Genomic DNA, 12,196 nt, shown 5'->3' with positions numbered 1-12,196 from the left:
CTTATTTGTGATAAATATGCCCAGTTTTTAAAGTTATTCAGCCAGTTTGCTAAATTTGCTCTGAAAGGTTGCTATTCAGGTGCTCAACAACTGATTTATTGCCTTTTACTCATGATCTTGAGAATCCTTCTTTGTATTAATTGCTTTGGGGTAGTACATAATATTGCCCAGCAGATATCTTTATATCTGATAGCTGCACACACTTTTAGTTGGGACAGACCTTCTTAGAAAGATTATTTCTCTAGATATTGTTTTTAATGATTTTAGTGATTAAAATACTGTCTGCACAGCAGAGCTAATGAATCAAAATACATCAGGAAAGGTTTCAGTTAGTTGACAAATGTAGCAAACAGCCCTTATGCTCACAATGGGTCTCAAATTTGGCCTTATATTAGACTACTTCATTTTCAAAAAACACATTTGATATACTCAGTGTAAAAAATATATAATGCCACAGACTCCACTTAAGCACTTAAGTATGCACAAAATGTTTTAAAGCGTGAGTAATCGCATGCCTCTTTAATGGGACTCCATGTTTAAAGGTAAGTGTGTGTGCAAGTGCTTTGCTGGATAGGGATAGGATCAAGTTAAGCACTTGCTTAAGTCCACTCCTGAATCAGGACCAAAAAAAGCACTGTTTTTATTTTTATATATAAACACATATACATATAGACATATACATGTTTCAAATAATAATACCATCTCACAGAGATAATGTGAAAATAAATTCAACAACATTTGTAAAGCACTCAGCCACTCAATCTAGTGACAAGCGCCATAAAAAAGCCCATGAGGAAATTAATAATTCTGTATTCAAAGCAGGGTTTGTAGAGTGTGCAGTAAATAAGGAGAAAACTAAATATTGAACAACTGCTCATTCAGTGAGTATGGTCCATCCTGAATAAGGCAGGAATCCTGTGATCATGTAATTAAAGACTATCATAATACATATGCATAGAATCTAAGGCCAGAAGGTACCACTGTGATCATTTAGTCTGACCTCCGATATAGCGCAGGCCATAGAACTTCACCAAAATAATTTCTAGAGTTCATCTTTTAGAACAACATCCCATCTTGATATAATAATTGTCAATGATGAAGAATCCACCATGACTCTTTGTTAATTACTCCAGTGGTTAATTACTCTTACCATTAAAAAATTATTTACAGTCTGAATTTTTCTAACTTCAACCTTCAGCCATTGGATCACGTTATATCTTTCTCTGTTAGATTGAAGAGTCCATTATTAAATATTTGTTCCCCATGAAGGTTCCTATATATTGTAATTAAGTACCCCTTAACCTTCTCTTTGTTAAACTAAACAGATTGAGCTCTTTGAGTATCACTATAAGGCATGTTTTCTAATCCTTTAATCATTCTCATGGCTCTTCTCTGAACACTCCAATTTATCACCATTCTTCTTGAACTGAGGGACACAGCGACTTGTCCTCTTCCTTATTTGCCATTCCCGAATTTTTGTGTCATCTACAAAGTTTATCAGTGATAATTTTATGTTTTCTTTTAGGTCATTGATAAAGATGTTAAATAGCTAGGACCAAGAGCCAGTTCCTGTGGGACCCCACTGGAAACACACCCACTTGACGACAAATGAGATGGGATAAGATTTCCTTCAGACGCCCAGCATGTGAAATGCTTCCACTTAGCTAGGTAAGTTGCTCTGGTGGAAAGATTTCTACTACCTAGCAAGATCTGCCAAACCTGTTCTAAGCAGGCTTGTTCTTCAGGGTTTAAACCAGGCAGCAACCAGGCTGTTAGATGTAGGGAGGTGAGGTTCAGGTGAAGCAACCTGGCATGGACTTGTGAAATCATATCTGGGTGGAGTGGAAGCATGAGGGGTTCTCCTACCGAAAGGTCCAGCAACATGTGAAACCAATGCTGGCGTGGCCATGCAGGTGCTATGAGGATGGTCTTTGCCTTGTCCTGTCTGATCTTTAGGGGGACCTTGTGAACCAGATGAATTGCAGGGAAGGCATACAGAAGATTACGTGACCATGAGATCAGAAAGGCATCTGAGAAGGAGCCCACGCTGTGTCCACTCAGTGAGCAGGCACTTCTCATCAATGCCAACATAGTTGGAGCTGAACCAGAGTGGCTAGGCTCTGAGACAAGCCTGAGGGCAGCTTCCATCAGGATTGTCTTGAGTCTTATGTCCCACTCTTTCCTCATTCAAGGTTTGAACTCCCAGCAGATGTGGCACCTGTCTCTTTTGTGAGACTCCAAAAGACACTTCAGGCAGGCAGTGTGTGGATTGCTCATGGGGATGTGCTTCCTGCAGGAGGCATAGGGTTTGAAACCCGGAGACAGGAGCATGCTGGCCCCTGGGCGTGAAGTCCCTCGATTAACGGGACCTAGCACTAACTAACAACTATGTACACTAATATCTATGATACACAACTATGAAAAACCACTAAAGGCAGAAGCCTTGCTCAAACTAAGAAAGAAAAAAGATGTTTCAGCAACCGTTATGGGCAGTAAGAAGGGACGAGAGGCCGGTGGTGAGCCTTATACCGGCACATACACGCGCGGCTCCGGAAGGCACTAGAGTCAGCCCTATGGATACCACTAGAGGAAAATCTCCAGCAACCATACATGCATACACACCTGACATGGAATGGACATGAGAAAGCACTCAAAGAAGAACTGATAAAATGGGTCTCTATGCAACCTTAATTTGGCCTCCATGCACATTTCCATTATATGACAGTCTAATTACGAGGTCACGTACTATCTTTTTCACAGGCTGGGCAGTGCACTGGAAAGCAATTAGGGTTGTATAGTGCCTGAGGCTGTTGTTTGTAGGACCCTCACCTCATTGGTTGCAGTAGTTGAAGTGTGTGTTTTCAATGAGATGGGACTTCAGGAAAAGGAAGAATGGCTTTATGGTTAAAGCTGCTGAATGTCACCCTGGAGAACTGAGCTTGGGTTCAAAGTACACATACATTTAACTATTCTGTGTGTTGATGATAGAGGGGTTTGGGCAACAGCACACATACTAACACAGTAAGTCTTCAGTGTAGACATACCTTAAACTGGTGTTCACTTTTAGCCCTAGTTGACACTTGAGGTCTGATTTACAGAAGTGCTACAAGAGAGCTATGCTTTGAAGGTATATAAGCTTTGAAGAGCTATATAAGGCTCAATACTATGAAACATCAGGCCCTAGCTATCTCAAACTGGGCACCCAAAAATTAATGGACATTTTGCACATTAATATCTCTGTGCCTCCTTTCCTCATCTGTAAACGAGGATGATAATACCACCTAACCTGAGAGGATGTTATAAAGATCAACTAATTGTTTGTGAAGCACTCAGATACTATTGTGGTGTGCATCCATGAGAAAAATTCCTAACAGTGTCAGAAAGGGTGTACAGTAAATAAGATATGGGGCCACATGCTGAATGATGAGGATAAAACAAAATATTGAGTAACTACTCATTCACTGAGCACTATCTGTCCTGTGCACTGTATGAGGAAACAGTCTTGGGGGGAAATATAGTATGGGATCTTTTTAAGACAGTACCATTATGTAAATGCAAAAGGGAATCAAATTAAAGTTGCATGGGTAACCTAATATTGGGCTTTCCTAACTTTTGCAATGTTTGACTTTGTAGGCTTAACATTTTTGTCATGTGTTTTATTTTGTTTTTTATTGCACACATGCACACGCATGCATGTGCGTCCCTCCAACACTTGCTTGGTGACCTGGCCAGAGAACAGACAGAGAGTCAGCTGCTATTACAGATTAAAAAGTGTAAAAAAAGGAAAATGGCAGCCCCAAGATGTTTACAAAATAGGACCCCCACTCATGTTTAGCTTAGAAGTGTTGGGGGTCCATTCAGAACAATAGTTGGAATGACTGTCAGATTGTTTAATATATCAGGGGAAACCCAAAATTATCCTTTGAAAGATAATCTGCAAAAACAAAACAAAACAAAAATCTCAAAAACCTCAAATATGTTGTCATTCATGACACTGACTCAGTTAAACTGCAAAATGCTTATCATTAATAACTATATTGCTGGCAGTGCTTTGAAAAATATACTACATTAACAATGAAGCAGAGTACTTTCATATTCAGGACAGAACAGTCATCCAGATTTATCAGCCCATTAACTTTATAAACATAGCATTAAGCTGCAGTTTAGGTGTGATGTGATGAATCTATAATGAGAAATTCTTTGGGTGGCATTTTATAATTAAATATCTCATGAACCATTTGTAAGGTCAACAGAAATTAATGTGAGATGTCAGGCAAGGTCACTATGTGAATTTCTAAAGAATTCCATCCTCACAGTGTGGAAATATCACAATTAATGGGTTTTTTCTAAAATGTGTACATCATGATATACTCTCTTTTTTTAAAAAAAGAAGCTACAATATTAAGTTAACAAGTTGCCAAAATGAATTAATTACTATTTAATGTGTTATTCTGAATTCAGGGGGAAGGGGGAATATTGTGCTTTTGGCTACATATTGCTTTTCTTGTTCCTTTACCTTGGAAAAATTCACAATATGTAACTTCTCTAAAAATATTCCATGAGATACAAAATATATAGGTTAGCCAGGCTGCAGTAGGACTGGCCTCTGCAGCTCTCCCTTCTGGCTCTCTGTGGCACTATTCACCCTGCCTCATTTTCTTCTTCCTTCCCCGCACTCAGAGAATCTCAGACATGTAGTAATCTCTAGAGAGAGACAGCACATAGTTAGCACTGGTAATAAATTTAGGAAAGAATCCCAAGTGCAATCTAAACAAAAGGGTCTTCCATCTCTCCTGGGCTCAGTTCTTTCTCACTCTCCTACAGATCACTGACTATCAAAACTTTTCTCTGGGAGTCTTTCGTCTTCCAGGGCTAGTCACAGAAGCCAGTCTTCCTCCTGCAACCCTCCTCAATCATCCTCCAGGCTATCTGCGTGGGAGTTACCTTTCTCCAAGGCCTAACAGCATAGCGAACTGCCTTCTTGCAGCTTCTCTTCTCCCAGTTAAGCTCTCACAGCCCTTTGCAGGCATCCCATGACCCTTTCCCAGCTGAGTCTAATAATTAAACAGGGCCATTTTATCCCTAGTGGATCAGGATCAGCTGTGTGTGTGTGGGGAGGGGCGGAGGGAGGGGGAGAGGGAAGGTAGCAGCTCCATCACAGTCAAGGCTGAACTGGTTGGGGATTGTTGCTCTGTCACAGGCAAAGGCTGAGCCTGATGCCCTGCAAGGACCAGTCTGTGGGTATTAAACAACTAATATGACAGTCAAATTAAAGGAGGAAATCATAAGAAATGCAGCTTCTAAAGATGCTGACACATTGAGGAGTCTGTGGACTTCCTACCAATGCAGCTGTGTGGCCTATTCCATAGGTCCTTCTACAGTGAAAATGTTACAGAGCAAGGCCGTCATTGTCATCTTAGCCCTGCCTAATAGAGCAAGCACCATCATTCTCAGGTACTGGCATCTTTGTTTCAGCATAACACAGTCTGATTGCACAATCTAATCAACTCTGATTGGTGCTGAGTGGAAATGGTTCTTGCCTTGGATAGATCCTTAAAGGCTACAAGAAGTTTAGGCACACTCCCAAATGCTTTTGTTCTACCCAAACAAAAAAGCAAAGCCACCTAATACTTAAAAAAGTATTTCCCATGAGAATGAGGTTTTTGGAAAGAAAAATAAGAGTTTTGCTATTTTATTTAGGTAGAATTCAGGCTCTACTTTAGGTAAACGTGTGTAAAGAGAAAGGACAATTTGTAGAATATGGGGAAGGAAGGATCGTCCATCAAAACCTGAAACTTGCCCTACTCTTCTAGCAGAAGAAACTGCAATTAAAAATGTCTTCAGCAACAGGTGGAATAAAAAGCGCTCTTCCAAAAGTTGGGTGTATGCATTAATCTTATCCTACAACTGGATAGGTTCCAAAGGGTAGAGAAGAATGGAGATGGATGGGGAAAAGGAAAGGAAAATGCAGACTGGGAACTGGTCTCTAAGGCAACCCAGCAAATTTCAGGCTAGGTGAGTGCTGAGGAAGAAAGAGCAGTAGAATCTAACCTCAATTTATCCTCTCTCTTCTGTCACTGATGCAATTGAGGCTTCTTGACATAGAGTAAAAGGAGTCTGATGAAAGGTATTATTTCTGGAATTAAAACAAAGAAGCTGGATACCTCCTTCTCTGAGTAGGAGGAGTCAACACTAGGGATTCTGCTGTAAATCTAGGGTCAGATCCTCAGCAGTGAAAAGGTTGCTACTTGCTGCCTTAAAACGAAGTGCTTGCAGTCCAAAGCAGCCCTACGTGGCACAAGAGGCCAGCTAAGGACATCTTTAGTACAGAACCCCAGGCTAGCTGAGAGCCAGCATAGCCACCAATATACTACCACTGGCATAAGAGGTATCCTGGGGAAGGGAAGTGGCCGGAGTGCACTGCACTCTGATAATCCCTAGCTGCTATTAGTGCCACATGGGGAGTGCAAGGAACTACAAACTACAGAAGAAACCAAGGGCAGAACTAGCTTCTGGAATTCCCAGGGGAGCACAGAGGTGGTGTAAAGTTACCTCTGACCCTGACCCCACCACCTCCCAACTGATCTTCTGTGCAAAATCCACTTCAACCAGACCCTAAGATAATTTCATCTTCTCCTAAGATTCCATTGTTCTGCTAATAAACCCTTGATATCAAAAGGATTAGAAGAGGTTGTGGACATAAACCAACCCCACCTGTGTAGAGTGATGCCAAACACCATAGCTCTTGCCAACTTCTCTGATGAATCATGTGAAGCACAGAGAGCATGCCTAGAAAATCTAAATGGCAATACTTTTGGCATCTTCTTCTGCTTCTCAAGGAGATGATCAAGAAAAGAAAGTCACAGGTCCCAAAGCTGGAACTGATATTAGACTATCATGACTTATTAATTGGTTACACAGATTCCCAATGTGCCCAAGATCACCTTTCTGACCTACAACAAAGTCAGTCTCTCTAGCCTCTTTGTTGCATGGAGCAGAGAAACCAACTCTAGAGCCCTTAGATGTGTCACTGGCCATAAATACAACCAGCAAAATGGGAGTTAGGTGTAAAGAAATACTGAATGCTGTGGCAGAACCAGGTACTAACAATCTGCCCTTTTAAGGGGAATGTATGGCATCAGCCAAAAACTTCACTGATGGGTCACCTTCACCTTCTCCTCCAATGTATCATTTAAGTAATGAATCTTTTCTTAGTGATAATCTCCAGGTCAAAGCACTCTGTCATCCCAACTCCTGAAACTGCCTATGGTCACCACAAGGGGAGATGCAGACATGATTTATCAACAGGAAAAGCAGAAGACTCTGCAGCTTAGACAATCACCTGATGTCCTCTACCACTAATACATTGGCCACAATCTGTCCACTCACCTTAGGCAAAAGATCACCATGATTCACAGATGAAGTTCATGGGCAGAAAGTTAGAACCCCAAAGGAGCAAAACACATTCCAAATCCAGTCACCAACATCAAACAATTCTTATAAGACCACACCACTGCAGTAAATGAAGTAAAAGGAGGTTTCTGATCTTCTACACTTAAGGCAGCAGAATCACATTCTGCATAGTGAACCGGCTAACCAACCCTGACTACATAGCCCAAACACTGATTACTATGAAGAATGGCCAGTGTACTTTGCTGATAGTTTTATACATACATGGCTGATCTTAAGAAAAGAAAATTCTATTCATGACAAGGCAGTCTTGTCCAACCTAATATCCCTGCCAGGATTTGACTCCATCAAACTGGATGAAGCCCTGGAAAATATTAGAGTCACAACCTGTGAAATGGAGACATGCTGCTCCTTGTGTATGAAAGCCAGCAAAAAACAACTATGCCTCCTTTCAAGGGGAATTATTAATGCCTCCTTCAGGAAAACTACTACTACCAAACTCCTTGAAAAATAAAGTATGCATACTTCAATATTCAATATGCTTATATTGCCAGACCTCTCTGCAGCTTTTGACAAAGCAGACCACAAGGTACTGCTAACCCACTTACATGAAACAGCAGTGGTTCCAGTCATTCCTCTTCAGCAGAATTTAGAGAGCTCCTCACCTGGGGACCCCAGAGCCCATACTAACCCTTCTTTTTAATATGTACTTGAGGCTACTGAGATAATGAGATGCCTCAGGCCCAGTTGTTAACAAAACACAGATGACAATCAACTATATATCTATCTCACTTGCCACTGATGCAAATATTAAGATGTTAGTATGCCTACAAGAGATCATCTCATAGATGAAGAGCAGCTGCCTCAAACTGAATGCAGGAAAAATCTAAGTGATGCTAGTTGGAAGGGGGAAAACACTTGGAAGAACTAGCACAGATACTGTCTCCATCTTTCACTGAGGACATATAGCCCCTGTTCATGAAGTCTTAGGACCCTCCTGTTTAACCCCTAACTAAACTTGGATAACCAGGTAGCACCAGTGTCAAAAATACCTTCTTCTACCTCCAGCTTGCTAAGAAGCTTCACCCCTTCTTCCTAGAAGAGGACCTGCCTACAATGATCCAACCTCTAAACTTGATTATTTTAATTTATGGTGTTGGAACGTGAGCATAAAGACAATGCAGAGGCTTCAACTGGTATAGAATACATATGTCTGCTTCTCCTTGTCCAAGTCTAACTTGTCATGAGCATATCAGTCCCATGCATAACTCCTTCCACTGGCCCCAGACAGTTTCAGATGTCAAATTAAGGCCTTGGTCCTAATTTTCAAAGCTGTTGTAGATCAAACCCCAGCTATATTAAAGACCAAATTTCAACCCATGAATTGGCAAGAAAACTTTATTCCCATTGGACAATACAGGCAAAGCCCAGGACAAAGTGCGAGAGTGCATTCTCATTTGAGGGGATCCAGCTATGGAACAGATTTCCAGAGAGACTGAGCAAATCCAGAGTCTTACGGAAATTTTGCAAAACCTTTCTCTTCTGAAAAAACCTTTCCATCATAGCAAAAATGACACTCATAGTACTGATATTCCCATCTATTTAAGCACCTTCAATCTAGCCTCTCACTCTCCCACCTCCACAAGTAAAATACAAATCCAAAACAAACAAATCAAGCAAAATAAAAAACATACAAAACCAACCAACCAACCAAAAAATATCTGAAGCAGAGTTTTTACCACAGTCAAAGACACCAGGTAGCCTACTGGGGTGGTATTATTGATTTTACCTGGAGAGCACTCAGATATTATGGTGATGGGCAGCAGTACATAACTTTTAGATGGAGAGCTTCTTGGTCAGTAGCCAAGGATTGGTTGATATCACTCTTCACTTCCTCCTCATCCAACTCATCATCAATGTTCTCCAGAGGTGGGGAAAGAGGACAGATTTCGCAATAAGGGAGGAAGTCATGGAGATAACACATTGGCTCTTTTGGGAGATGCAGAAGAGGGAAATAAAGGATCAGGTTTCTAAGCTGGCTTATTATGGTCCGATGACCATCAAGAAGTTGAGGGAGGTCCTTATCAATATGGCCATTATTTATTATTTAAAAAGAAAGAAGGAAAGAAGACAAAAGAAAGGGGTCTGTACAAAAATACCTTAAAGGTACTCAGAAGCCCTGGAGAAGCTCTTTGTGGAATATGAGATGGAACATAAGCTCCCAGAACCACCAGTCCCATGACTCAAGGTCTGGTTAACGTGGACTTTCAAGTCCATTCAACTCCAAATAAGGAAATGTAGGTGACTCTTCTGAAAGACCTCCACTGGATCCTTCCACTGAAATATGGGCACTGTGCAGAAAATGGAAGTGTGCCTGCACGCAGAGATTGGCACTATCCTTAAATAAAGGGAATGTAGAAGGAGAGCCTGATAGCATGTTAGAACAAAAAATACTAAAAGATACCTTCACAATAGAGAAAGCCAGAAGTAAGATGTCTGATCCACCCTGGATCCGTGGAGATATTTGTTCTGTCTCTTCTGGGAAGGCAGCTTACCCATATACTTGAGAGCAGAGGAGACCAAAACTGAAGCCTCCATAAACAATCAGGACTAACTAAGACTGTGGAATCGTCAGGAAGCTCAGCATTAGCAACAGTCCACTTATAAAGAGGTTTTTTCCAATGAAAGGAAGCTGCACCAGTAGCACCAGCTAGTTCTAACTTGGAAGATGCACTTCACTGACAGACACAGAAGACAGAGATCATCGCTGCAGCACCAGCTTCATCCCAAAACTGGGCACAAAGTGTTCTACCTACATAGAGCCTGATAAATGGAACCAGACTCAGCTCTGAAAGATCCTTTTTCTACTTCAGGGGATCTCTGAAAACAATTAAGGCCTATTTTGTCTCTGCACATAAATGAAGCAAGGGATGAATCCAAAGGTCAAACTCAGTCTTATGAGGAAAGCCTAGAGCTGGAGGTGAGCATGCCTCTTGGGATTAAAGTGTAACAGCTCAGCATGCTGAACAATTATCATGGGATCATTTCCAGGCAGATTGAGTACTATGAAGCACCAAATTTGTCTTTTTCCCTAGGTCTTTTCAAGAAGACATGTCTCTGAACCAAGATGGATATGGCTCAGGAATCTAAACTATGCAGCAATCAGAAATGACCTATCTAAACTAAAAGTTAAATGGGGGGGGGTGTGTGTGTGTGTGTTTGTGTTTGGATAAAATCTGTCTTTGTTATGGAGCAAAGGTACACACATCTGCAAGTAGCCATGGAAAGGAAAGAAATGAGGAAGCTGGGGAATGTATGATTTATAATCTTAGTTTTGAACACTGAGGGCTGTGTGAGAGGACACTTACATACTGCTTTTCTAGAAGGTCCCTGACACATAGCCGTGCTGGAGAGGCTGAATTCCAGAAGTAAGAATATGAAGATGTCATTTCAAAGAAGAGTGATTTTTTTTTTTTTTTTATTTTCTCAAAAATAGGGTTTAATTTAGAACCACAGCATGACCAACTGAAAAATCTTCTATGTTTTTCAGGTTTCTATACTTTGCTGAGTGCATGTGTACTCTCAACAGGCATTTCCCTTCTTTTTCAGCAGCCACGTGGTGGCTTTTCCTTCTGTACCTTTGACTTATAGCGCACCTAGAAGAATGGGCTTTTGGATACTAAAGTAAGATAATAATTTTCCTGCATCTTAGGAGAATTCATGGTACTTAATAAGGAAAACAACTGATTTATACAATCTCTTTGAAAACAAGCTTGATACTAAACTACCTAGGCAGAAATCAGAATTAGGTTTTGGGGGGTGAGGGAGGGGGAAGCTATTATACACATCTTTTCTTAACAAACAGGACTTTCCTGTTTAATCTCATGTATGCACCTGATACTTTAGCCTGTAAAGGAGAACAACTAAGAGTGTAAGAAATGAAGAGAAAACAGCATATCTTCAGATATGCTACAGTAGAAAAAGCGTTGGTGATCTCTACTCTTAAGCAGGCAGGATGCTGCATTATGAACTAATTGGAGCCTGTCCAGGGTCAGCACTTTCATTTTTTGGTGCAAAACATTGCGAAAGGGTAGCCAGAAGGTCACAAATGCATGGATCTTTGCAACCAGAATCCCATCTGTGAGGACAGTTTCCTAGATAGCTGAACACCAAAGAGAGTACAACTCCACCACTGTGGTTATACCATACATTCAGGAGCAATGAGAAGTCTAGCATGAGCTTGAGGCTGTGTGCCACTTTGACTGACTGTAGTTTGTCAGGCTGAGCCAATGGTATGGTTAGAGCACTGGAAAGCTCAGTATAATGCTTTCACCTTTCCCTACATCACCATTTCTATCTCTCCTGGACTGGGTTTGAGTCAAGTGTTAGACTGCTTTACATCCATTTGCTTATTTTTTCCAGGTATGGGGTCAACTTGTAGCTGTTGCACTTGTGCAGGAGAAGCGATATTTTCATGCTCTATAAATTATAATTACTATAAATTATTCTTCTTATCCAGATACTGGTGGTACCATTGTGCCTCATAATCTCTGTGAGTAGTCCAATATAGATGTTGAAGAGGGGTGAGAACTCTAAGCCTTTCTGGACTTCACATGATAAGATTTTGGTCAGAAGTACCACAGCCTCAGAAACCTGTCCAAGATAAGTGAATGCACACAATGTACTGCTGCTACATTTGCTCCTATTAGGTTCTCATGAGTGTTAGCATCAAATGATCAGTCACTGCCCTGATAGCTGCAGATAACAGTATAAGCATAAAGGCTTG

The 12,196-nt window shown here is 41.0% G+C and overlaps 1 protein-coding gene across 4 annotated transcripts in view; it reads right to left on the bottom strand.

Moving 5' to 3' along the window:
* Nucleotides 1–12,196, bottom strand: part of WDR7 (WD repeat domain 7) — a 347,323-nt gene that overhangs the window by 119,091 nt on the left and 216,036 nt on the right. The gene's annotated exons all lie outside the window — the stretch shown is intronic.

Source organism: Emydura macquarii, unplaced genomic scaffold, assembly GCF_026122565.2.
Source record: "Emydura macquarii macquarii isolate MOO-44397 ecotype Brisbane River unplaced genomic scaffold, CSIRO-AGI_Emac_v2 contig_1045, whole genome shotgun sequence".
Taxonomy (NCBI): Eukaryota; Metazoa; Chordata; order Testudines; family Chelidae; genus Emydura; species Emydura macquarii.
This window is presented reverse-complemented; position numbering and strand designations above follow the sequence as displayed.